General features: G+C 51.6%; 1 protein-coding gene across 20 annotated transcripts in view; it reads right to left on the bottom strand.

The window, feature by feature from the left end:
• The window catches only part of NRXN2 (neurexin 2), a 366,798-nt gene extending 350,292 nt beyond the window's left edge, over positions 1-16,506 (bottom strand). For all 20 annotated transcript variants that reach the window (XM_053278159.1, XM_053278172.1, XM_053278167.1 and 17 more), the window contains exon 1: positions 16,053-16,506. The gene's annotated coding sequence lies outside the window, so the exon portion shown is untranslated. The remainder of the gene's footprint in view (positions 1-16,052) is intronic.
• Between the last annotated feature and the right edge of the window lie 11,383 nt (positions 16,507-27,889).

Genomic DNA, 27,889 nt, shown 5'->3' with positions numbered 1-27,889 from the left:
GCAGTAGTTCCCAAAGCAGTTTACACAGATATAACCAAACAAACAAACAAATAAATAAAATAAATAAAACGGCCCCCTGTCCCCAAAGGGCTCACAATCTAAAAAAGAAACATAAGATAGACACCAGCAATAGCCACTGGAGGGATGCTGTGATGGGGATGGATAGGGCCGGTTGCTCTCCCCCTGCTAAATAAAGAGAGACGCCTCTCTGAAACCCGTGGAGCCATTGCCAGTCAGAGTAGGCAACACTGAACTAGACGGACCATCGTCTGACTCAGTATAAGGCAGCTTCCTGTGTTCCTATGAATGGAGTTCTGCCCCATGTGAAATCTACCTGGATTTCTCCATTCAGCGTTTGATGTTACGGATGTGTCCGTGCATTGGCTCTGGCTTTTTAAATAGCTGGGCCTTGCTAGGGAAAGCTCGCCTTTCATCCTGGAACCTCTTTACCTCTGTCTCAGATGTTTTCCAGCCGGTCTGCCCCTCTCCCTTTGGAATCTAAACCCTGGCAAATTGGTCTGGGTACAGGCCTAGAAACTGCTCCCTGCCAAAGGCCGGAGAACAGCTGCTGCTGCCTCCTCCTCCATCAAGAAAGCAGCTCCCTCTTTCCTCCTAACAGGGGTGGGCCATTAAGGAGCCATCAGAAGTCAATGTGGAAAAGCAGAAATAGAAGAGTCAAAACGGAGAGAGAGGGAAAGGGCCATTCAAGCTTTTAATGGCCTGGCAATCTGGCGACCCCCTGGGTGGAGAAACACAAAGAAGAAAGCTTTGCTCTAATCTCTCCCAGCGCAAGTGCCTCCAGAATCCTTTGAGAGTGTGAAGAAGGCAAGTTTGTGAAAGCTCGCCCCAGAAGTTTGGAAGCTGGCACAGTCTTCACAGCAAAAAGCCAGGGGGGGGGGAGCCCTGCTTTAGTCACACCCAAGATACCGTGGCGAGAGCAGGAGACCTGAGTCTTGATGCCTCCGCAGAGCTCTGCAACAGATACTTTGCTTCCTCCACCCACCCACCCTTTATCTCTGAGGCTTTGTTGACCAAAATTCACATTTGGAGTTTGACTGACATCCTCTGACAAGGAAAAGCAGCCTCGGCTTCTGCTTGTCTCTCCCTCTGCAACTGAAGGCAAAGGAGGACTGAAGCCAAGGGGTCCTCCTTGCCAAGCCAAGAGGGGCTGGACGAGTCAACACACAGGCCGACAAAAGGCTCCTCCTGACCTGACGCTTCCATAGGAACAGAGGAAGCGGCCATATACTGAGTCAGACCATTGGTCTATCTCGCTCAGTATTGTCTTCACAGACTGGCAGCGGCTACTCCAAGGTTGCAGGCAGGATCCTCTCTCAGCCCTATCTTGGAGATGCTGCCAGGGAGGGAACTTGGAACCTTCCCAGAGCGGCTCCACTCCATCCCCTGAGGGGAATCTCTTCCAGTGCTCACACTTCTAGTCTCCCATTCATAGGCGACCAGGGTGGACCCTGCTTAGCTAAGGGGACAAGTCCTGCTTGCTACCACCAGACCAGCTCTCCTCTCCATGACCAGCTCTCCTATCGCTTGGTCCCACATCTGGTACAGATGTGCAAGGCCTAGACCATGGCAGTGTTCTTCGTTGTAAAGCCCCAGCGGGGGCCAGGGGCAGCCCCCATCAACCCTCAGTGTGGCTCTCTGACTCGGTTGCTTATGGGGCCTGTGTGAAACTGAATGCTCCGCACTCTTCCCCTGGCCCCCTGGGAGATGACCCCTTGCACCCTTGGCTCCTTTAAGAGAAGCAGGGCCCTCTTAACCCCTGCACCATCTTGGAAGGCGTGCACAGAGGCGTCTACAAATCTACTTGCCAGCTCGCCAGCGGTGAATGCCTGGAGCCCTCTGGCGAACAGAACACCCATCGCCACACGGTTTTCCTCACTAGAGGTCTCATTTGCACGGCTGTTTTTGAGAAGGTAAGAAACAGCAGGAATCCTTCCTGTTTCTTAAAGTAAAGTGTGCCGTTGAGTCGGTGTCGTCGACTCCTGGCACCCACAGAGCCCCCTGTGGTTGTCTTTGGTAGAATACAGGAGGGGTTGACCGTTGCCATCTCCCGCGCAGTGTGCAATGATGCCTTTCAGCATCTTCCGATATGGCTGCTACCCGATATAGGTGTTTCCAATAGTCTGGGAAACATACCAGCAGGGATTCGAACCAGCAACCTCTGGCTTGCTAGTCAAGTCATTTTCCCCACTGCACCATCTTATCCTCTCCATATTCCGGTGCACACAACAGACCTGTTTCTCTCCTCTGCCTATGCGCAAGGTCTGAGGAAAGAGACCGGATTGGTGGCAACCACGACCAACAGCTGGCTAGCGAGCCACGCCAAAATCTGTGGCTCCCTGCATGCACAGCAAGCTGGGAAGTGCAGCCCTTCCCAATGCTATCCCCACAGAGCTCTTAAAAGAGGACTCTGTCTCTCTTAAAGGGCCCTCCCAACACGGAGAAAAGAGCATCACTGTGTGGAGGCTGGCAGAGAGGGAAATGGCTCTCACATGGCAGGGTTCGATTTATTTATTTGTTCGTTTGTTTGTTTTGCACAACCTGCTTGAAAAACAGAGAAGCTCACTGGGCAACTAACCTTAGTATCTAGGGTGCAACTAAGTCCTTGAGACAGGACCTCTGTACCACCACCTGTGACCCTCCTCAGACAGACAGCCCCCACTCAGACCTCCTGTGGGCCCCACCAGCATGCCCTGCCAAAGATGTTCTGAAACATTAGCCTCCCGGCAGAGAGGTCCCCGCCACTCGGCACACACATTCCTAGTGGTCTCAGCGTCATCTCGCTCCCAGAATGCTGCAGCTTTTCACAAGCCAGCACTAATTCATGCGGAGAATTCACCCTAGCAGAGCTGACAGACGCCAGCTCCCAGAGCTGCATCTAGGTTCACCCGGGCTTAGCCCCCGAGCCTTTTCTCAAGGCCCGGGGCAGTTTCAAGCATGCACAGACAATGCCCCAAAAGGCCCTCCCATGGGCTTCCTCCACGCTGAATTATTCCAAGAGTTCTGCTGCTACCTCTTTTGGTCACTGTTTTTGTTGTTTTTAAATTGCCAGCCAGCCTATGAAGACCTTGTCCTGAAAGGCAGGTTCTAAATATATCAAATGAATACATACAAGTCCACATTTACCCAAAAGGAAGACAACCCTGAATTGAAGTCCACTTTAATAAAAATACATTATTTACTCAAAAGAAAGAGGACCCTGAATTTAAGATAACCCTGCCTTTGACAACTCCTTAAAAAAGGATATATACATATTTACCCAAAACATCTATATTGGGCAGCAGCGATCTAGGAAGATGCTGAAAGGCATCATCTCATACTGGGTGGGAGGAGGCAATGGTCAACCCCTCCTGTATTCTACCAAAGACAACCACAGGGCTCTGTGTGGGCCAGGAGTTGAAATAGACTCGACAGCACACTTGACCTTTACCCAAAAGAAAGAGAACCCTGAATTTAAAACAACTGCCAGTTTTTAAATTAAACTACTGGGGCGGAGGGGGGGAACCTTAGTCCTCCTTTCGGGTAAACAGGGTACACAAATTGTCACCTGCAAAGGCAGCAAATCCCATAACCTAGTTCCTGGGAAGATATCATTGCACGACTTCCGCTGCAGGTAGGACTATCCCCTAACCCAAGAGTCCTCAAACCCCAGACGTTGTTGACCACAACTCCCATTATCCTCAGCCACAATGGCCTTAGGGCTTAGAACGATGGAAGCTGTAGTCCATCAGGATCTGGGGGCCAAAGTTAGTCACCCCTGCCCTAGCCACCCTCTGCCCGTATTCTCCAGTTTGGATCTTCTTCTTCCTGATCTGCACGGAACTGTTTCTCAGTAGCCACTGCAGATGACTCTGGAACGCCCGGCCTCTCTTGCCACCTTCTCCCCAGAAGCGGCCTCCGAGACAGGCAATGGCACCAAGCTGAAGACGGCCTCAAAGAAAGGGGATCTCCGGGACCTAGAAGTGCCATGTTCATTCCGCTGCCTTTCTGCCTCCCACGCTGCCCAGCCCTGCCAGCCTCTCTCTGTCTGGTGCTGCTTAAATAATATTATTAACTGACAGCAGAACTGCAGCCAAAAGATTTGACGGGCGGGCTGCATCCAATTGCCCCTCAATATATTCACACACACACATAGATGGGAGCCTTGGATTTCAGAGTTAGAAGGGACCTTGGAGGTCTTCTCTGCCACAGCATCCCTGACAGATGGCTGCCCAGCCTCCACTGGAAAACCTCCAGCAAAGGAAAGTCCGCGGAATGAGGCAGACTGTTCCACTGTCCAATAGTTCTTGCAGTTAGGAAATTCCTCCCAATGTCTAGCCTAAATCTGCTCACTTGTAGTTTCAAGCCATCGATTCTAGTCCTGCCCTCAGGAGCAAAAGAGAAAGCTAAAGAGAGCAAAAGAGTTTGCTTCTATGTGACAGATATCTGAAGGCAGTTATCTATGCAGCTTCCCTCTCTTCCTGTCTCACCCAGGCAAAAAGGCCTTTGGCTTCTCCGCTGCATTTCCCACTGAGGACACAGAACCCTTCTAGGACCATAAGCCCTCCTATGAGATCTTTTTTTCTCTCTCAACCAGCCTGACCTCTCACTTTCATCGCACAAGCTGGAATATTTTGCAACCTTCTATTGCTAGCAGCTCCCAGCTGAACAGTTAGAATGTTTGCAAGCATTCCATGACATCACAGCATCTCTCTGGTACTGGTGAGTGAGGAATGTTTGCAGACAGGAAATAGGCAGGTGCCAGCCAGTTCTTAGTTTCTTATAAGAAGGAAAGAAACAGCCTTCTATTCCTAGGTATTTTGGCATCCTATCCAGAATATCAAAATAGGCCCTGCAGACTCTGCGCCTGGCAGCCTTTTCTGAGCATGGTTTAACCTTCAGTGCCAAGGCCCAAGCTCTGCAAAGCAGCCATTAAGAGTGTCTCTGGGCATGTGCAGTTTGCATTTCCACCGTCAGCCTACAGACATCTGGGATTAGGGAGTGGAGATCAAATCTCAGCACTTCTATTGTGAAAAGTTAGTCACTGCTCTAAGGGGGATTCATTGGGGCTTTCTCTAATTCAACTGCACAACTTGTTTTGAGTACCAGGGCTGAGATGGAGAAATAACCAAGAGTTGCTTTGAGCATGTACAGAGCACTTTTCTCTCACCACAGAACCACACACAGAGCACTTCTGGGGAGGGGTGCAGCTATACTTGAGCAGATGGGCTCAAATAACTCAGGCCCCCAGCTCCTGAGGACCGCCCAGCTCCACCACTCCCTATTTTTTTCATTATCTCCCTCACTCTGAGGAGCCACCGGGGAACGGGGTGAACACGGGCCCCCTCTCCCCTAGCTACGCCCCTGCTTCTGAGAACAGGGAATAATGGCTTCCAATGAGTTTGACAGACTCTACCCCTGACACCTCCTAACAGACAGCAGCCTGTTGGATCCCTTGCATTCTATTGCTAGCAGCTCCCACCTGAACAGTTAGAATGTTTGTGAGTATTCTGTGACATCATGGAAAGCCTGCTTCTTTCCCTACCTTTGACCCCTTCTTGCCCCCTCACCAAACGCAGCCAGCATGTGGAATATTATTATTATTTATTATAATTATTATTACATTTATATTCCGCTCTTCCTCCAAGGAGCCCAGAGCGGTGTACTACATACTTGAGTTTCTCTTTCACAACAACCCTGTGAAGTAGGTTAGGCTGAGAGAGAAGTGACTGGCCCAGAGTCACCCAGCTAGTTCTATGGCTGAATGGGGATTTGAACTCGGATCTTCCTGGTCCTAGTCCAGCACTCTAACCACTACACCACACTGGCTCTCAATATGGGAATCCCCCCATCTGCTTGGGCAGCAAGCAGGCTGGCTGGGTCCACTCCCCAACCCAGAAGCACGTGGTTGACCCCAAGGCCATGAGACCAAACTGCCTCTCCAAGGAAAGGGCCACTCCACAGCTCGAGCCAGCTCACAACCAAAGAGCAGGCGGGCCTCCGGAAAGATTCCTGCCCAGAAAGCTCAAGCGAGTGAGCCAAGCCAGACACCGCCAAGGACAGCCAAAACCACTACCAACAACACACTGGGAGGCCTCACATACACAACACACAGTACGCACACACAGCAGCTGCTCCCCATAAACTTCCACCCACTGTCAGAATGTTAGGCCACCTGCACCACCACCAATATACCTGCCAACATGTCCCTATTTCCCCGTTCACCTGAATGGGGAAATAGGGACATGTTGGCAGGTGTGCACCAAGATCAAATCCACTCCAGTCGGGTTGTTCCCCTCTCCCTGCACCCAGCTGGAACCCAGGTACCTCCACAACTGGGTGTGGTCAAGTCAGAAATCTAGGGTTTTCAATATCAGGGTCTTGAGTACCCCCCTGCTGTGTAGCCCCGGGCAAGTGATTCTCTGCCAGTCTCCGTTTTTAGACCTGTAAAATGGGACTAGCCTTCCCGGGTAGCAAGTTTCCTCTCAGGGTTGCCATGAGGACAAGCAATGAAAGGCTGATGAAACTGATTTCACATTAAAAACGCTCTTCGCAATGAGGACAGAGGATTGCTGTGTTAATAGATTTGTGAGGCCCTTTCACCCAGTGTACACAGGAATACAAAATTTAATCTGTGTGGATGCCGGCGAACTCGCCTCTCCACTCTCTAGCACAACCTGGCAGGTCTCTTTCATGACAAGATCAGCTGTTAAACCTGTTTGCAAGATCAGTTTCAAATCCATGTTTGTGGCGGGCAGGGGGGGGATCACAAATCACATTTCAGATGGCCAAGAGGAAGAGGGAAACACAATTCAATTATAGCCAGCCCAAGGGCTTGTTGTGTGTTTTTTCTTGTTGTAGGGAGAAAAAATATTCATGTAAAATTTATCTGGGCCAACACTTTAAAACACCAAAATAGGATAGGTGGGCTGAACCCACAGAAGGACATGTCTTAAAGAATACGCTGTGGGAGAGATGGCTGCATTCTTCCCATCCTGACAAATGCTCAAAAGTACCAATTTGCTAGAATAGTGATTTTGCTTTATAATTGGAGAGGGGGGAAAGAAAAGAAAGGAGACATGGGCAGCCAAGGAAGAAAAGGCTCCGAGGGGGAAAAAGAAAGCGCTTTTGGATACAGACACACACACACACACTGGAGTGAATTAAAGAAAGTTGAACTCTCGTGTGAACATTGTAAGGGGATGATAAGGAGCCACAACAGAAGGAGGAATTCTCAAGAGGGTTATGCTGCCGTTTTATCTGAAGCGATAACGCCTCCTCCAGCGAAATATTCCAAGGGGAAGCTCTGTAAACTATTCAAGGGGAAGAAAATGCAAGGTGTGTGTGTGTGTGTGTGTGTGTGTGAGAAGACCTTTTAAAAAATGTCTCCTCTGCCTCGCTCCCTAGCACCCAAGTTCTGCAGAGTGAGTGCAAATTTCAGAGATTTGTGTGTCCCTGTGGCAGGGAATCCAAACACTTCCCACCCTTCCTACTATTTATTTTATTTATTTGTTATTGTTGTTATTATTTAAATATTTATATCCTGCTCTTGTTCGAAGGAGCCCAGAGCATTGTACACATGGTTATGCTTATCCTCACAACGTTAGGCTGAGAGAAAAGTGACTGGCCTAGAGTCACCCAGGGAGTTTCATGGCTGAACGCGGATTTGAATTTGAGTCTCCCCAATCCTGGCCCAACACACTAACACAGAGTACAATCCACTGAGAACTGCTCCCGCACAAACCCCACCAAAGCACACTGAATCCACATGCACTACACATACATTTCTATGGGGCTGGTGCAAGAGAACTTCCCCATGGATTCAGCTTTAAGAGAGATAGCCCTGTTACTCAGTGGCAGCAACAACATCAAGAGCCGGGTCTCACGATCAGTGAGACCCAGATTTGGAGAGTGACTGGGGCGGGAGCCCTGGGTGGCCGGATCAGCTGCCCACACGATTGCCGGCTCCGTGATGGAGCTGGGGGGAGCAGGGGCCAATCGACCCCCAAAAGCCCCAGCATGCCCTGTGTGAGTGCGCGGGGTATGCTCGCGAGACCCCCGGAGCCAGGAAGCGGCTTTTTGCCTCCCCTCTGGGGGTCTCCTCATGAGTAGCCGCGGCGCAATCAAAAAACCCGGGTTTGTGGAGCACTCACTCTGCAAACCCGGTTTTAGGGTCGGGCTACTTGAGCAGGTTACTCGGCTCACAGCCGGGCCCAGTGGTTCTCACGATTGCAGAAAATCGGGCTAGCCAAGGCTAGCCCGATTTTCTGCAATTGTGTGAATAGCCTCCAAGTCTTTTAAGATGAACAAATATAATTTTGTGCTTTCTAGTCTGCTTTCTGTGAGGCTGGCCTCTGGCACCCCACCCCTTTGTCCCCATCGCCTTCTGCAATGAAGCTGAAGTACATGTGACTAAACTACCTATTCTTCACCAGTTTATCCCACTCCACCACCTCACTTTCCCCACTTTCCCGTCTCGATTGTAAGCTCTTGAGAGCAGGGACCTGCCCTCTCATTCCTTGCAAAGCACGACGTGTGTGGATAGCACTAAATAAATAACGAGAGAGACGCTTTTGTGGACAAGACCCCATTTCCTCAGGTGCACATACCCATGTATACTTGTTAACTGAGGAGCACACTTCACACATCTGATGAAGTGCATACGGTTATTGCAAAAGTGTCTGCTGCTGCCAGGGTGTCTTTGCCGATCTGAAAACCTGATCTGAAAACTACCTTTGTTGGTTTTCCCCGTGAATTGTATCCACAATGGGACAGCTATATCTGTCTCTCACTCACAGGAACACAGAAAGCTTCCTCTTCATGAATCAGACTATTGGTCCATCTTCTAGGGCCTATTGTCTGCACTGACTGGCAGCAGCTCTCCAAGGTTTCCGGCAGGAATCTCTCCCCGCCCTACCTGGAGATGCTGCCAGGGATTGATCCTGAGACCTTCTGCCTGCAAAACAGACGTTCTACCAGTGAGCTACAGCCCCATCCCCTAAGGGGAATTCTCTTGCAGCGGACAGCACTCACTCACCCAAATGCAAACCTGGGTGGACCCTGCTTAGCCAAGGGAACCATTCAGGCCTGCTACGGCAAGACCAGTTCTTCTCACTCATCTCCCCTTAACAACACTCAGCATTTCCCCCCTGACCCTGCCCTCTGCCCCTAGCTAAGTTCATTTCCCTCATTGCTGGAAAGAGGGCAGAGGGGTGCGTTCCTTTCTATTCACAACCACAAAACTGCTTCTCATGCCATTTGTACCAATTTAAATGTGCAAAAGCTTTGCCGTCTACAGTGCACACACCCTCTGTGCTGGGTCAGGCCAGAAGTCTGTGGAGTCCAGCATCCCGTTTCCCACAGTAGCCAGGCAGATGCCTCTGGGAAGACCACAAGCAAGAAATGAGGGCAAACAGCCTTCTCCCTCTCTTGCTGTCCAGCAACTGGTGCTTAGAGGCATCCTGCCTCCACAGAACCTGCAGACCATTGAGTAGCAGACAACTCTGGAGGCATTTCACTGTTGTCCTGACTTTACAGATGGGAGAAAGTGAGGCCAGCTTGCCTGTGGTGGAGGTGAGACTCAAATGCAGGTCTCCCAGTACAGACTGCAGCCAAAATCCAGATTCCTAGTACAGATTCTGGCCCAATAGTGGGTATTGTCCTTCCACCTTAAACATGGTGGAAGGACCCTTAGACAATGTGGGTGTGAAAGGGACACAGCATGGTGTAGTGGTTAGAGTGCTGGACTAGGACCGGGAAGACCCAGGTTCAAATCCCCATTCAGCCATAAAACTAGCTGGCTGACTCTGGGCCAGTCACTTCTCTCTCAGCCTAACCTACTTCACAGGGTTGTTGTGAAAGAGAAACTCAAGTATGTAGTACACCGCTCTGGGCTCCTTGGAGGAAGAGCGGGATATAAATGTAATAATAATAATAATATTGAGGATAAGGAGATTGCAGAGAAGCTGGATGAGTTCTTTGCATCTGTCTTCACGTCAGATGATACTGACCATATACCTTCTCCAGAACTGAGCTTCTCAGGCTTGGAAGCTGAAGAACTGGGCCAATTTGAGGTAACGAGAGAGGATGTACTAAACTGTCTTGAAAAACTAAAAATTAACAAATCACCAAGACCAGATGGCATCCAACCAAGAGTTCTGAAGGAACTCAAATGTGAAATGGTACCAGAGGCCTGGAAAGTAGCTAATGTAACTCCCATTTTCAAAAAGGGATCCAGGGGGGATCCGGGAAACTATAGGCCAGTTAGCTTAACTTCTGTGCCGGGTAAATTGATGGAAGGCATACTTAAGGACAAAATTGTTAAACATACAGAAGAACAGGCCTTGCTGAAGAGAACCAGCCTGGCTTCTGCAAGGGCAAGTCTTGCCTCTCGAACTTCTTGGAGTTCTTTGCAGCTGCGGAGCTAGACAAACAGCGGCCAGGGTCCAGCCCCACTTGGCGGCCCCCTCCACATACGCCCATGCATGTGTCGTCACACTCACGGGGGTGTGGCTCGGGCTCTGGAGGAGCCCAGAGGAAACTCCTCCCTCCTGCCCGGGCCACCAAGAGCCCAAGTAAACTCTCCATCTGTTATTTCAGGCAGTCGAGAGCCCGAGAGAGCTCTCAGCTTGTCATTTCAGGCAGCACCGGCTGCCTGATAGGATGTTTCCCCCTTTCTCTCCCTCCAGAGAGGAAGAGAAAGGGGAAAACGTCCTATCGGGCAGTCAGCGCTGTCTGAAATAACCGACAGAAAGATCGTCCGGGCTCTCAGCAGCCTGAGCATGGGAGGGGGGAGTTTGCTCTGGGCTCCTCCAGAGCCCAAGCCACAGGGCTTCCGCGGCCCCTTTCATTGGCGGCCCGGGTTCTTTGAACCCGTCGGCACAATGGTGGCTACTCCCCTAGTTCTTTGAGAGTGTTAACAGGAACGTGGATGAAGGTGATCTGGTTGATATACTATACTTAGACTTCCCAAAAGCTTTTGACAAAGATCCCCACCAAAGGCTCTTGAGTAAACTTAGCAGTCATGGGCTAAGGGGACAGAGGGTAGGAATAAATGGACAGTTTTCACAAGGGAGGGGAGTCAGAAGTGGGGTCCCCCAGGGATTTGTACTGGGACTAGTGCTCCTAGAAATTGGGGTAAGAAGCAAAGTGGCCAAATTTGCAGAAGAAATCCAAAACAAATTGTGAGGACAGGAGCTCCAAAAGGATCTCTTCAAACTGGGTGAGTGGGCAACAAAACAGCAAATGCAGTTCAGTGTTAGCAAGTGTAAAGTGATGCATATTGGGACCAAAAAAACAAACTTCACATATACGCTGATGGGATCTGAGCTGTCCAGGAGAGAGATCTTGGGGTCCTAGTGGACAGCTAGTTGAAAGTGTCAACTCAGTGCATGGCAGCTGTGAAAAAGGTAAATTCCATGCTAGGGATCATTAGGAAGGGGGCTTCTCAGAGGCATCTGGTGGGCCACTGTATGAAACAGGAGGAATAGATAGGCTGGATTAGATAGGCCTTGGGTCTGATCCAGCAGGGCTGTTCTTACATTCTTATGTTCTTATCTTCTGACAGTTATTATCCCAGGGGTTCTCAACCTTAGGTCCCTGGATGATGTAGGACTACAGCTCCCATCATTCCCTGCATTATCTTATTTCCATCTGGATAAACTCCAGGATTACAGCCCTATTTAAAGGTACAGTGTGCCATCAAATTGATTTCTACTCTTGGTGCCCACAGAGCCCTGTGGTTGTCTTTGGTAGAATACAGGAGGGGTTGACCATTGCCATCTCCCGTGCAGTAGGAGATGATGCCTTTCAGCATCTTCCTATATCGCTGCTGCCCAATATTGGTGTTTCCAAATTTAACCCTGTCTAAAAACAACCCCTGACAAAATTCAACTCCCTAAAGACAATTTAACCCTTAGACAAGGTTAAATTGGGCAGTAATCCTAAATGAACACAGTCAGTGCCTGGCATCAGACAGCTGAGGACACATTTGGGGGTGCCCCTAGTCAATATAAGCCTGCCTGTTTGCCCTGCATACAAGGAACGAGATTTCCATGGCACATCAATTAGTGTTAGTGCTAGCCACTGAGGGTTCAGTATCTCTGGGCAGCTGAAAAGGGCTCAGCAGGAGCCTCACAAGGCCCACTGCTGGTCCTTGAGGCCCTCTCTGCACCACAGCTTTCGTGTGTTGGTGGTTGTGGCAGAGCCATTCTCTCCGGGGCCACCCAGGAAGGAGGGGGGTCCATGGAGGGCAGTTTGCCCCGGCCCCCCTGAAACCTGGAATCAGCCTGGTGTCCATGAAGTCTTTCTTTCCTTGCAAGCAGGGGCTTCCAACCTGGAGTCCCCAGATGTTGTTGAACTACATCTCCCATCTTCCCCTTAAACAATGGCAGCGGTGTGATGGGAGTTGTAGTCCAACAGCATCTGGTGACCCAAAATTGGGAGCCTCTGGCCTTATGGCATAAGAATCCCACCTACCCTCATGTTTGTGACGGCTTTATGTGGCCAATTAACATGTCAGTTACCAAGGTCTGCTGAATGGGCGAATCACATGTGGTCATTCTGAAAGTGCTGTGTCTGACTAGTCTCCACTGCCCTTAAAGAATGTGGACAGGTGGACATCATGCCGTCAGCAGAAGATCACACCCTCTTTAACATCCAGCAACTTAACTCAGAATTTCCCCCCTGGCTCTTACGGCCCACAACAACCCACATACCCACAAAGCAGAATTCCCACCCCCACACCCCCACAAAGCAGAATCCCCACACCCACACACCCACAAAGCAGAATCCACACACCCACACACCCACAAAGCAATTGCTGCGTGAAGGGATAACTGTGCAGACTTTGGCACGTTGCTGTCTCACGGCCTCAACAAAATCCCAATAAGTTCTGCGAAAATGGGGATAATATCTATCACGCCCCTCATACGATAGGAGGCAGGTCCAGCATGACCAAGATCAAACAGACACTTGTGGGTAGACCGGTGTATAGAACGTGAGCTCACCCACCTCCAATTAGCCTCAGGCCAGCTGCTTTCTCTCAGCCCAGTGGAATTCAGCCCACCTCACAGGGCTGTTGTGACCGGAAAATGAAACAATGGAAGAACTGGAGAACCATTAAGTACGCTGGAAATGGTTTCCATAAACGTGCATCTCCAGCTGATCTGACACCTCACGGTTCAAGCATCCCTGAGCACAGATGGTACCAACAGGTCATATCACCTCCTGGCTGCAACAGGAGTCTTCCCAGAAGCTGCAGTCCCCTAGTATGAACAGAGCAAGTCTGTTGCACACAAGGGTGGGGGGAGGTATCCTCCACACCAGCCCCTCCCCACTCTCCTCCGGACCCCAGAGTTACACCCAGCATCAGGGACTGCATGTCTGTCCCTGGGGCGCCGTCCCAAAAGCTTGGGCCTGGTGTTGGCACAATGGCCTGTACTGTATGGAAGGAAAGCTGATCTTGTTTTAGCAAGCATGAATTGCCCGCTTTGCTAAGCAGGGTCCACCCTAGTTTGCATTTGAATGGGAGACGTCAGTGAGCACTGTTAGATTTTCCCTTAGGGGATGGGGCGTCTCTGGGGAGAGCATCTGCATGCAGAAGGTTCCAAATCCCCTCCCTGACAGCATCTCCAAGATAGGGCTGAGAGAGACTCCTGCCTGCAACCTTGGAGAAGCCGCTGCCAGTCTGGGTAGACAATCCTGAGCTAGATGGACCAAGGGTCTGACTCGGTAGAAGGCAGCTTCCTATGTTCCTATGTATTGTACTCCAGCCTCAGCCAGCATCCCTGGGGCCAAGCAGGTGTGCTTCAGAGAGGAACCCCACACCTGAGCCACTGTAAGTACCTGCTGCTGCTGTCATTTCTCTCGCCTGCACTTCCCTCGAAAACATATTTGTCATGCTCCTTTCTCCGACCGTCGCCACCCTCCCCTCCCTCCACTCGGGCTGCTGCAACCCACGGATTCTTCTTGGGCTAACAAATCTCCCTTTGGCTTCCTCGTGAAAATTAATTAGTACCATCGAATGTGATGGCTTTCCCCTTTGGAGGGAGCTGATTTTCCCAGAGAGAGCACCATGCAATGGTTTTTATTTATTTGCAAGGAGGGAAATGGGGATTTCTTTGCTTTGCTTCTTTTAATCCTAAAGAAAGGGCCCCTGTGAATCGAGCAAACTGCCAAGAGGGTTTTTGAAAATATATCTGTTTCTAGACAGCCGTGGCACCCTTGGTGATTTATCTCTTAAAATGTCCCCCCTTCAGTATGGACACTATATTGTCACTGATGTCGTGATAGCATTTGACTGGGGCGGGGGACCATAAGGGAGATAAGGCACTGGACTGGAGTAACCCACACACCAAATAAAGAGAAAATGCCTGTAACACAAGGAGAGAGAACTATCAGGGGAGGGGAAGCATTACCTGCTAGCCTCAGCTCCCATGTCCATAGGAGCAAATCACACCTTTCTTTCTCTGAAAAGGGCCTTTCCCCCCTTGAAAATGCCCATTTCTAAGGAACAGAGAAAGCTTCAGCCGCATGACAAAGGCTTGAGACATGTCTGTTGTGCAGAGATCTGTTCTGGGGTGGGGGGCTTGTGCCCACCACCAACTCCTCCTCTGAATCCCCCAAACCACCACCAACATTGCCTCACCAAGGCCGCCCCCCCCAATTGAAAACCACTCTTGCAAAGCTCCCAGCGTGACACAGAGAAAAAAGGGGACCAGATCCTTTTTTTAAAAAATGAAGTGGGGGGGGGGGAATCTTTCCATGTACAGGGAAGTCCTTCCATGCTAGGCAATCTAGTCCACTCAAACACAGATATTTACCAGCAGGGATACAACATGGACAAAGATCTCCTTTTACTCATCGATTTCATTTTTGTTTCAGAATCCTCCCAGCTTCCCACCCCACAGCCACATAAAAACACACACATTTATGCAGTAATGTTCTCTTACACACACACACACACACACACACACACACACACCCCAGTGTCAAAAAGGGAAACTAGAAGGTTTGCTGCTACCCTGCAGCCAAAAGCACACGGAAAATTCTGCCTCTTCCCCAATTTTTTTTTAAAGCAGCTAACCAACATTGGCAACATCTGGTGAAGAGGGTGGACCGATATTAAATCATAAATATTAAGACTTCATAACAAAGGCAAGGCATGCCAGGGGAAGGCTCAGTGACTAATAGTAAATAATGAAGGAGAAGCTGTATGGAGGTGGCATTGCAGATTCAGTGCCGCTGCCACCGCCGTGGCCGCTGCTGCTGCTGCTAAGGGCTGCCATAGAATTCTGCTGCTAATATTGCCCGGATCGCAGAATTAAGAGTTCCATGGCGGGGGGGAGGGGAGGAATAGGGATGCTGACAGTGCCCAAACCAACCTCCAGGCATCCAACCTCCAGGCATTTTAGGGGTGTGTGTGTGTAATCAGAATATCTTAGATGCAGGGGGAAATAGAAGGGGAGGATGTCCAAAAGCCATCCACCAAAGCCGCTGGGGGGGATGTCGTGTCGTCAAGCAAGTCCAAAGGCAGCCGAAAGATAACCTCAACCTTGCGAGATAAGGCGTGACAGACAAAACACCTTCTCGATTGATACAGAAGCACGGACACGAATTTAAAATGAAATGAAATGAAATGAAATGAAAACCACCCCACGGCCAGCCTCCTCTTCCTCCTCAACCTCCCCGCCCCCACCCGCCACCACTGCCGCCAAAATGTCCTCAGCTTGCCTCCTTCTCCCGCCCCCCACAAGCACTGCACGACCCCCACAGCCACAGCAATACGGCCCCGATCCTCACCCACCCAGCCAAAGAGCAAGCGCGCGCAGACCGAACCCTGAGCAGGTACCGCAGCCCCCTCTCCCACCCACCCCCAGTTTAGATCGAGGGGGGAGGGCGGGAGGGAGGGGGTGGGGAGGGTGGCAGAAGCCCACCGCCCAGCCGGAGCTCCCTGGGCGAGGAAGAGACCCGGGTGCCACCCGATGCAGGAAGGAGGGAACCCCACCCCGTTCCCCAGCCCCCCTCCCGCCCGCAAGGGCGCAGCCTCTGGGTACCTGCTTGGAGGCAGGAGCGGGGAGGGGAGCGGAGGGGAGGGGAGGGGCGGCCTCCCTCCCTCCCTCCTTCCAGGCAACCGCTGCAAAGAAGACAATGGCGAGGCAGCAGTGCAGGAACGGTGCTGCTCCTTGGACGGCTCTGGCTGCAGCAGGGATGCTGAAAGTGGTCCTGATGCTGCGAGGATGGAGAGGATGCAGGAGCAGCAGCAGGAGGAGGAGGGCTCTGCAATCCGCCTGCAAACCCGAGCGGCGGCAGCGGCGGCAGCAGCGACGGCGGCGGCCAAGCACCGCCCGGCCTCAGCCCCTCCTCCTCCTCCTCCCTGCCTTTCTTCTTCCTCCTCCCAAGCAAGCAGGGACCAGCCAGCCCGGGGACCCGGGTCTCCTCCTGCACCCCGCCCGGGTGCCTCGCTACGCCAGCCTCGCCTCGCCTCGCCTCTCGCCCTCTCGCTCTTTCCCACCCCCTCCGCCTCCACTCCGGACTCCGCCTCTCCCCTGAAACATTTGGGAAGGGAGGGGAGAAAGGGAAGAAAGTGACCAATGAATGCGCCAGCCCGAGGTGGCTGCTTCGGACGCCTGGGTCCTCTTCCCTTCCAAGGCGGCTCGCGGGGGTCAGGCCTGCCTGCAAGACACCACCTTTGAGCCCGATGCTGAAGTCCCAGGGCTGTGGGGAGGGGGAGTGCTGCGGCTGGGGGGGGGGGGAGGCACTCTGCATATGCTCGGAGGCATTCGCTTTTGCTCCAGTGTTGGGAATGTTTGTCTATAACACTTTTCAACCAATAAGCAAAAGAGGTCCCAACTGGTTTCATGTAGCAAAATGAATGAGAAGATTATTCCCTCACCTGAAAACAAAGGTGCAGAGGGAGGGGGAGCTTTAGAAGCTAGTCCTCCCCAGTAGTCCTCCCCAGTTTTTAGGGGGGGGGCAGGAAATACACTTTGCCCGGGGAGAAAAAACGATTTTGGTGATTGAAGAGATGGGTTTGGCAGGGTGGAGGGGCTCCTCAAATGTTTAAGGGTTTTAAATAATGCACACTCAGAGGCACACTTAAGCAATGTTGGAGCCTGGACCTAAAGGCCTTTGGTGCCCGCCTCCCCCCCCCCATGCAAGTTAAGCCTCATCCCCCTACACACACACCCAGGGATGTGGCTAGGGGAAAGGGGGCCGCGTTTGCTCCTCTCCCTGGTGCCCCCCCCAAACAAAAGAGAACCACCAGCCTGGGAGCATTTCTTACACAGGGGCACCCCAAGACGGAGGAAGAATCCTAGGTGATGCAACGCATAGTGCTGGCTGGTTTTATGCTTCACATTTGACCCGCGGGATGAAGGCACACAATGTTGCCGCCTTACTGAAGTTAAGCAGGGCTAGTTCTGGTCAGTGCCTGGATGGGTGCCTGCCCTGTGTGGGAGCCCCATGTTGACCGCCTTGAATTCTGTGATAGAAAAACTACAGGATACAAAACCAAAAACGACATAGCTCTTCTTATCCTGAAGGCTGCAGGTAAGAAACAGCCACCACCAGCCACTGCTCTGGAACACACAACATTCTATTGACAACAGGAGTGCCTCTGAGCATGTGCTGCGTCCATTTCTCTCACTCTCCATAGTTGGGTTGCCAGAACCTAAGGGGTATACTCGTGGGTAAAATGGGCCATAAGCCAGAATTTGGCTTTTTTAAAAGCCAAGTCTGGCCACCTAGCTCCATAGCCTAGTCCCAAACATCTGTACTTCAGGGAATGGAGTTTCAGTGCACAGGGGTGGCTGCAGGTTGCAAATCTATACTGCCTTCTGCAGAAGCAGCAAGCAGAGAGCAAATTCACAATGGAATCTTGCTTCTTAAGTTCTATTATAGAAGGCTGACTCTGTGATTCTATGGAGGTTTCCAACCAGACGCTGGGCAGCCATCTGTCAAGGATGCACTAGCAGATTCCATTGCCCCGCCAGGGGTTGGACTAGAAGCACCTCTAAGGCCCCTCCTCGCTCTAAAACGCCATCATCCTATAAGGCCTTTGTCCCCACCACATCTGTACTTCGTATCTTCCTTCCAATCCCTCGACAAAATGTAGTGTTTTCAAATGCTCTCCAGAAACCAAACAATCCCCCCCTCACCCCCACAACAAGAGCTGGGCCTCCACTGTCTGCCCCTTACTGAAGTCCCCCTGCCTGGTCGCCTGAGGTGAGCAATGATGGCCTCCAAGCGAGCAGTCTGGGAACTGGGAACTGGAAAAGGAGCGGGTGTTTTCTTTTCACGAAGGCAAGCAGGGGCACCCTTCACCCTGGACTTCCAGGCAGAAGTCTGGTCCCCAACACCCCCGGGGCCCCAAATCCTCCCTTACATGTACTGGGTAGCCACACTACACTGCCACCAGTGGCCCGGCATATTCCCACATGTGTCCAGGCGGCCCCTCTCCTCCTCCTCCTCCCCTGCCCGCAGGAGGAGGCACCCGCCCACAGCTCACCAGGCCACTCAGTGCTCTTCCTCCACTCCTGCAGGCCAGTGCTTTCCCTGCACTGGCCAGAGGTCACTGTCCTGCTGACTGCTTGTGCATCTGGTGCAGCTGCAGGCAAGCAGATGAGCAAAAGGTTTGCATGGACTCATACAATATTGACTTATTTGAAAAGTGGAGGGTGCTTCTGAGAATGCACAGAGTGCATTTCCTCCCTTGCCGCTACTGACACCTGCCCCTTACAGAATGATGGCTGAGACCAAGACGGGGGCAAAGCTTTCAGGGGAGTTGGAAAATTCCACCAGTACCAGAGGTCGGCCATTGTCATAGGAACATAGGAAACTGCCATATACTGAGTCAGACCATCGGTCTATCTAGCTCAGTATTGTCTTCACAGACTGGCAGCGGCTTCTCCAAGGTGGCAGGCAGGAATCTCTCTCAGCCCTCTCTTGGAGATGCTGCCAGGGAGGGAACTTGGAACCTTCTGCTCTTCCCAGAGTGGCTCCATCCCCTGAAGGGAATCTCTTCCAGTGCTCACACATCAAGTCTCCCATTCATATGCAACCAGGGCAGACCCTGCTTAGCTATGGGGACAAGTCATGCTTGCTACCACAAGACCAGCTCTCCTCTCTTGTCCCAGGCTTGTCCTATGAAGTCCTTTAGGCAGCGCCTAGCACCCTAGAAGCATCCTTCTGAGCTTGTCTGGCAAGCTGCAACAGCGCCCCCTACTGGCCATGGATCACCAGGATTTCCCTTCTATTTAAGCCCCTCCAAGTTCCGTCCCCTCCTCCACCACCTGCAGATCACAATGCTCTGCTCCTTCACTGCTGTCAGGCCCCCCTCCCCAAAAATCTCACCGCAATGTGCCGTCTGCCCGGACAGACAGAGCAGCGTGCCTGTCATTTGCATGAAACGCGGGCGCAGAGCGCTAATGCAATATTGATCTCTGGGAGCTCAGCCAACAGCTGACAGTGGCAAGAGATGACTGGAAGGGGGGAGTGGGGGGGGGGTTGCAATAGAAATGAAAGGGGAAGGACAATAGGGGCTGGGGATGGAGTGGGGGGGGTGCCAGGAAGATCTCACACTAGCTTTACACATCCTTAAGCATGGGGGGGGGGTTTCAAGGGGGGCAGGCAAGGAGTCAATTTGGTGTAGGGAGTAGTGTATTGGATAAGAAACAGGGAGACCACAGTCAAATCTCCATTCAGCCACTGGGTGACTGTGGGCCAGTCTCTTCTCTCTCAGCCTAACCTACCTCACGGGGTTGTTGTGAGGATAAATAACCGCTCTGGGCTTCTCGGAGGAACAAAAAGACCTAGAATCACATGTGATGAGGAAACCACACCCAGAACCCGATCAGCTTCAAAATGGGGACACTCAGGACCTCACTCATTCACAAACCTCTGGATCTTTAAACATTTTTCCAGCTCAGATGTGACACTTATATGGGCCTTTTGCTCCGCCCATGGATCTAGGGGAGACTTTTCCCTAATTCATTTCATTTCCTTTCTTTTCTGACTAGCACTGTCTCAAGGGCAATTCGGAGTCTTCTTTCTTCAGCAGGGCTTCTTGAACGCTAGCAATGTTATGGGCTATACATTAAAATGAGTCTGGCAGAAACTCAACTGCCCAGTCATCCCGACAACACACCTAACTCTTGCTCTCCTAAAGACTTACTGTTTGGGAATGGTAAATATTTAAAGATTTCCTGAATCTGCATGTTGATGATGTCACATCAGTTAGCATTACCGCATGCCCAGGGTTTTAAGATCTTTGTCCCAGAAATACCACACCGGCTTCCGTGCCTCCCTCCACTTTTCTTCTAGGGCAACAGCCAAGAGAAGAACACTAAGAATAAATAAATGGCCATCTGCAACCACCAACACACAACCCTTAAGACCACCCCTTAGTCTCAGGAATGAAACACACACACACACACACACACACACACACACACACACACACACACACACACACTCACACTTTCCAGGCCACTGAAATAAATTATCCACTTTCCCCAAAGACAATCTTTCCAATTCAAATACGTTATTTGTTTGCTTCAAGATCTATCCTCTGCTTTTCAGCAACAACAAAAAGCTCTCAAAGCGGAATACAATAAAGTCATTGAAACGCTATAAGCATAACGAATATGAAACACACACAATTTATCCGTAATCCAATCTAAGCAGCAGCAGAAATAGAGAGACGTAATCCAGTCTCTTAAAATGATTAAAGATCAAAGGCTTGCCTGAACAAAAAAGGGTTTTAACTGCCCAGCTGAATGGACCCAGCTCTCAGCCTTGATGTCTTCCAGCAACCCTTAGCAGAGACTAGCTGCAACCATAAACCCAAACTTCACCAGACAATAATCCACCTGGCCTGTGACACATAACGGGGGCCTCGATGCTTTGGAAGAAAACTCAGCTCCTTTCCTTTGGAAGGAAAACTCAGCTCAACTCAGAACCAGAGGTGGAGGAGGAGGAGGGCTGGTCTTGTAGTAGCAAGCATGGTCCCCTTTGCTAAGCAGGGTCCACTCAGGTTTCCGTTTGAATGGGAGACTCCTGTAAAATATTCCCCACAGGGGATGGAGCCACTCTGGGAAGAGCACCTGCCTGCTTGCATGCAGAAGGTTCCAAGTTCCCTCCCTGGCAGCATCTCCCAGATAGGGCAGAGAGAGGCTCCTGCCTGCAACCTTGGAGAAGCCACTGCCAGTCTGTGTAGACAATACTGAGCTAGATGGACCCAGGGTCTGACTCGGTATATGGCAGCTTCCTATGTTCCTAATGTTAGGGTGGGAAGGGACCTTAGAGGTCTTCTAGTCCACTTCCTGCTCACCACCAGAATCTGCTGCAGCAGGGGGTTCCCAACAGGGGGTACCTGATGGGCTCCCAGGAGATACTCAGACTCCTTTATGCTGCAGCCACATTATTTGCCTTCAGATCACTGGCTTGAAGCCGACACATCCTCGGAGACACCTGTTAAAGTGGTGATTCCAGGGCCATAGCTAAGAGAGAGGGGGCCCGTGTTCACCCCTCTCCCTGGCAGCCCCTCAGAGCGAGGGAGAGGATGAAGAAAATAGGGACGAGTAGAGCAGGGGGCCCCTCTGGAGCTGGGGGTCTGGGTTCTTTGAACCCACCCGCTCAATTATAGCTACACTCCTGGGTGATTCTCTTGTATTTAACAGGGGGAGAGCAACTGGCCCTATCCAACCCCAGCACAGCATCCCTCCAGTGGCTGTTGCTGGTATCTGCCTTATGTTTCTTTTTAGACTGTGAGCCCTTTGGGGATCACGGACCATCCAGGGGCATAGTTAGGGGAGAGGGGACCCGTGTTCACCCCTCTCTCTGGAGGCCCCTCAGAGCGAGGGAGAGGATGAAGAAAATAGGGAGGGGTAGAGCTGGGGGGGGCCCTCAGGAGCTGGGGGTCTGGGTTCTTTGAACCCATCCGTTCAATTAGAGCTACACCCCTGGGACCATCTTATTTATGGTATTATTTCTTTTTCTAGGCAAACCGCTTTGAGAACTTTGATTGAAGAGCAGTATATAAGTATCTGTAGTAGTAGTTGTAGTAGTGGTGGCGGCAGCAGAGATGTGTCCACTGCAGAAAGGGAGAATGGAGGATGAAGAGACTCCGCCTCTGCGCCTGATTGGCTGAAGCTCAGAGTACCTGGACCCTCAGTCTGACTGACAGGCTTCGGAAAATCAGCACTGAGATGGAATGAACAGGAGAAGAAAACTTGTCCCATTCATTTCAGTGGGAGTCCTCACGAGTAACTTAGTCTGGATGTAAGGCAGTGACCGGAGTAGCCTGTCTCGTCACTGAAACATTGAAATGTATACACACATACCGTCTCCATGGGGTCCCTGAATGGAAGGCCTGTGACCGAAGGGGCACGCTGGCTTGATCAGGCTGGGGGCCCCTGTGCAGCAGCATCTCTGACAGATCCCTGCCCAGCCTCCATTTGAACACCTCCGGCATGGAATCACAGCACTGGGGGGGGGGCCTTGGAGGCCTTCTAGTCCACCCCTGCTCAGTGCAGGGATAGGCCGCAGCATCCCTGACAGGCCTCTGCTTGCACATCTGCAGCCTGGAAGCACAGATGGTAAGAGTGGGAAAGGACCCGGGGGGATGTCTTCTGCTCCAGAGGTTCCAAGCCTTGGGCCCCCAGATGTTGTTGTTGGGCGACATCTCCCATCATCCCCAGACACAGTGGCCTTGAGATCACAGTCCACCATTAGGGACCGCCCCCTGGTTCCAGTCCACACACCCCCCCCGCTCAGTGCAGGAAGCTTCAAGAGCATCCCTGGCAGGCGGCCCACCCAGCCTCAACATGCCCCCAGCCAGACAACGATGGGTCTGTCTCAGTGGCTGCTTTGCTGTGCCTCTTGAGGCAGTCTCAGTGTGGATGTCAACCAGGGTCCCCCGTAGGAGGGAATCCCAGGCGTTGTTGACTACAGCTCCCAGAATCCCTAGCTGCAGTGGGCTTTGGCTGAGGATGCTGGGAGTTGTGGTCAACAACATCTGGGATTTTCTGTTAGAGGGGACACTGATGTCAACACCGCCCAAAACGTATTCCTGGGAAACCGCCATGCCACATCGAAGACTCCATCAACTCAGCCAGCAAATCTGACACACACCGTGCAGTTTGCAATCCGAATCCCTCATCTATCCAATGGGGCCCAGCATCAAACACTCACACACTCTGGACCATATGCCAAGCAGGGTCTCCGGTAAAGGAGACGCCCTTTTTACTGGCAACCCAATGCTGCCACTTTGCCCATGTTACTCCTGAAGGAGCAGCAGCCAGCCCCAAAAAAGGCCCTGGGCTCATTCAGCTGGGTCCTTGCTATACAGAGCAGGTAAGCCTTTTCCTCCATGATTAGATTGCAGAGGAGGGCTGTTTTCTTTAGAAGCAGGCCGGGATTAAAGAGCAGCAAATGAAGGTGGGTGAGTAGCTGAAATGATTATCCAATAGGGCTGGGGAAAGCATCAGAAGAGGGAGGCGCACTTAAGGGAGGGAACCTTCTTGGGGCGGCTTTTCCATGGGGCAAGGCGAGGTGGCTGCCTTAGGCAGTGGGTTATTGGTGCATCAGCAAGGTGGCAAGATGCCCTTCTCATCCACCCCCTTTTTTAAGGCGGGGGAAGAAGAGGAGGAGAGTGCACACAAGGAAGGTGGCATTTGGCACCATCCTCCTTGGGTGCACCCCTGCCTCAGGCATACAAGACCTCGAGGTACCGCTGAACCCTCTTCCCCCTTGCAATGACATATCACTTCCCCATCACTGTATCCCCCTTCCCACTAACAAGACCAACCGAGGACCAATTTGTCTTCTCTCTGTGCCAGGGCAGAAGCCATCCAAGAAAGCAACACGTGTGTGGGGGGGGCATCCCACACTCCACTCCTCACAGACAGCCAAACTAACCATGCAGCCCAGTAAATACGCACCAGATGTCAACGAGCCTCCCTCCTTCCTCTCCCGCGGAAGATTCCCTAACCTCCCCCCCGACCCCCCTCAATTCTCACTGGGTTGGAATCCAGTCAATAGAGCTAATTTGCCCACTCTTGCTGGGTGAGTAGCAAATTAAGTGGCTGATAGTAAAAGGCAAGCCATAAATAACAGAGAGAGGCTCCCAAACCAACAGGAACCTGTGTCCATATTTACGGGAACAGCCTACAAACCAGGCTCGCTCCAGAGACACAGGCGAGATTTTTTTCTCACCCGCAACACAGAAGGATCCCCCTTTGGTGGAGACAACTTCCCTAGGCCACACACACACACACACACACACACCCCTAGGAAGCTGCCATATACCAAGCCAGGCCATGGGTCCCTCTAGCTCAGTATTGTCTACACAGACTGTCATCCTTAAATGGAAGCCTGAGGCCAGCAGATCTGGGTCACCAGTGAGTCTGTGGCGGAGGTGCAGCTGGGCACGTCTGAGAAGCAAACAGGCCTCCTAAGTCCAGTTCTTCAGCCATGGAACCCCAGTGGAGTCCATCCTGGACTGGTTTTCCATTCGAGGCAGACAGCGCCCCCTAGTGAATGGCAGATGAGGCTTCTCCACCACCCCACCCCATCGGAATTCTCCTGCTCTGTGTGCGTCCTCAGTTCAGACATACCCCTCTGTATCCCTTCACACACTTTGTAGCACTTCCTCCCCGCCGCCGCCGCCTTCAATCCCGGTTTCAAATTAAAGGCGCCGCCACCACTGTATTTATTCATAGCTGGGGGATTCATAAATAAAAACGCGCAAGTAATGAATCCCCCAGCGGCAGCCCAGAGGGACGGGGTCCTGCATTCAAGGAGAGGTGATAAATAATCCATGGCCTCCACCAGATTTGGGGAAGAATCAGAGCCATGATCTCCAGAGCTGACTTCACTCCAATGAGCCTCGCTCCCGTTTCTGTGCTGCCTGGCGCTACCCTCTGTCTATGGCATCCCAAAAGGATCTCACAGCTTTGGGGGGGGGGGTTGGGGACTCCCAATAGTCCTCCTTGGGAGGGGCTGGTGCTTAATCCTACATGGTAGCTTTTGAAATTAGCTTTGCCTTAGAATCGTGGAGTTGGAGGGTCCCTCAGAGGCCATCTAGTCCAGCCCTCTGCTCCATGCAGGAAGTCCAGTGCTAGAGCATCCCCAGCAAACGTCTGCCCAGCCGCTGCCTGAAGGCCTTCAGCAAAGGGGAGGGCCCAGGCCCAGCACACCCTAGGTAGTCAACCATCATTTTCTAAACCATTATCTTACCTTAGAGAGCACCTTCTTCTACATGATCCCCACGGCACGTTAAGGTCACCTGAGGAGCTCCGTCACCAGTTACCACCGGTATGTCTGGTGGCAACTCAGAGGCGGGGCCTTCTCTGTAGCTGCTCCTGGGCTGTGGAAGGCACTCCCGGCAGAAATCCGTAGTCTGAATTCATTACTGGCCTACGGGAGAGCCTTTAAGACCGATCTGTTTGGCCTGGCCTTCCCGGGTTTGTAAACTATTTTTAAACTGTAAATGTTTGGCCTGGTTTTCCAGGGTTTTAAAACTGTTTTAAATGTTTTAATCGTTAATTGTTTTTATAGGTGTTTTTTTTTAATTTTAACTGTTAATTGATTTTAATTGATGTTATTTTAATGTAAACCGCCCTGAGCCATTTTTGGAAGGGCGGTATAGAAATCAAATAGATGGATGGATGGATGGATAGATAGACAGATAGATAGACAAAGTTCAGCCCTTTTAAATCCATTTAATGCCTTCAGAGCAGTCCTGCCTCCTGGGGTACGGGGTGGGGGGAAATCTCTGCTAAGGAGGAGCCTTTGTTCCTTGCGATAAAACGGCTGCTCTCCCCTTCACTCCTCCTGCACCAGAGAAAGGGGACGGGAATCTAGCTCAGGGACTCCGTTTGCACACAGAAGGACCCAGGTTCAATTCCTGGCAGCAGCTCCAGGTCGGGCTGGGAGAGATCTCAATCTGGTGCCCTGGAGTCCTGCCACCAGCCAGTGCAGACACTCGAATCAGAGACGACGTACCCACACCAAAGACGATTAAATTGAGATGCCCCCCCCCCCTAAAAAGTAGAGATTAAATACAGGTGATACCTGCATTGACTCAGAAGGAACAAGACTCTGGATTTGAGACCACCTCCTGATTTCTAATATTAAAAAAACTTGGGGAGGGGGGGAACCTAGTCCTGGTTTCAGGTAAATACAATAGATAGGTCTGACCCAGTAAACAGTGGCTGCCTGCATTTCCCCAGCCAGGCTGGCATCAGGGGTTGGCTTCTCTGGGCCACTGCCAAGGCCACCTCTGTGCCCGTAGCCTTTGTGTACTGATAGCAGAGGAGCCACTTTTGGGAGCCCACCCAGGTAGGAGGGGACCCCTGGAGGGCAGCTGCCCAAAGGCTCCCCAAAATCAACCCAGTCTCCAGCTTCCGCCGTCTCTAAGTCCTGCTACACAGACCCTTCCGTATTCCAGCTCCAAGTCAGGCCGGCTGGTCCCTAAACCAGCATGAGCAAATCCCCAGTTGCCTTCCCTGCCTTGAAGGGTTATTATTGATAATTAATTAATTAATTAATTAATTAGTTGAATTTATGTACCACCTAATATAGAAATCTCTAGGTGGTGTACAGAATTAAAACATAATATAAAATATAAAACCTTTAAAATTCATAAAAAGATAAAAATAATAGATAAAAAACATTATTATTATTATTATTTTTAATTATTACATCATACCGGCAAATAAGCACTGTACAACACAAAAGAAGTTTTAAAAGACATGTGCTTCCCCTCACAGGTTCATAGTCTAACAAAGCAAAAGTCCATCCAGCTTCTGCCAAAAACCCGCCACCGGGTGTTCCCCAGGAAGCTCAAAAGCATCCATAAAGGCAATGATTATTCCCTCTTGCTTGTCCCAGCACCTACAACTGAGAGGTATACTGCCACTAAACATGGAGGCTCTCCAGCTGTCATGGCTCACAGCCACCCTGAGACCTTGCCTCCTTCAGTGTGTCTGTCTGACCCCAGCTGCCCCAAGGAAGCCAGCTGATCCCAGGCCTCGACCAGCTCAGACTCAGGCTGGCAGAATCCATCCTGAGCTCTTCAGAGTGAGTAAGACGGGATTAGGAAATGGACGGTCCTAGAGAGGGGAAGCACTCTCCATTCTCTGCACCCAAGGGCCGTAAATAAGGGGGATACATAAATCAGCTGGAGGAAGTTTACTGAAGGCAAGGGAGCTATGCAGCACAAGGCAAGAATGTGGAATGGGTTGCACAGACAGCACAATCCAACAACATGCCAAGTTCCTCGTCTATTGATTATTTATTTCCAGGGGTGGCTTCACATGAGGCTAGGTGAGGCAAGGCGGCCACCTCGGGTGGTAGATTATCGGGGCACCAGCTGTGGGGCAAGATCTCCCACTGGCCCATCTGAGCCTGCTGGCCAGCTTAGGAAAGAGGGGTGCCTCTCCTCACACCCCTTGCAAAGCTGGCAAGAAGCCCCAGGAGAGAAGAGGAGGCTGCTGCTGGCCCCCTGGCCCCCTTCCTGCCCCCTCCTGCCCTGTCAGACTTGCAAGGGTTAGTTTCAAAAGGGGGCTGCCGCCGGGGGCACGGAAACATCTAGCCCCCTCAACTCTGGCACTGCAATCCCTTTGAGCCTCCAAAAGTGGCTCACAAAACATAATGGGGACAATGAAATGCCCCCCGGCCTAGCAGTGACTGCAAAGCAGAGGTGCACCTAGGTCATTTTGGAGCCTGGACCTCAAGGCCTTTGGAGGGCCCCCCCCCCCACACTCCCCTGCAAATTAAGCTTCATCGTGCTCGGCCCGGCAACCACACCACCCAAAACAGACTAAGGGAGATTTGGGGGCCCCCAGGGGCTGTGGAGGCCCTGGACTTTGGCCCTGAAGTCCAGGGG

Source organism: Hemicordylus capensis, chromosome 14, assembly GCF_027244095.1.
Source record: "Hemicordylus capensis ecotype Gifberg chromosome 14, rHemCap1.1.pri, whole genome shotgun sequence".
In the NCBI taxonomy this organism is placed as follows: Eukaryota; Metazoa; Chordata; class Lepidosauria; order Squamata; family Cordylidae; genus Hemicordylus; species Hemicordylus capensis.
The sequence above is the reverse complement of the archived record's forward strand: the minus strand, read 5'-3'. Positions and strand labels throughout refer to the sequence as shown.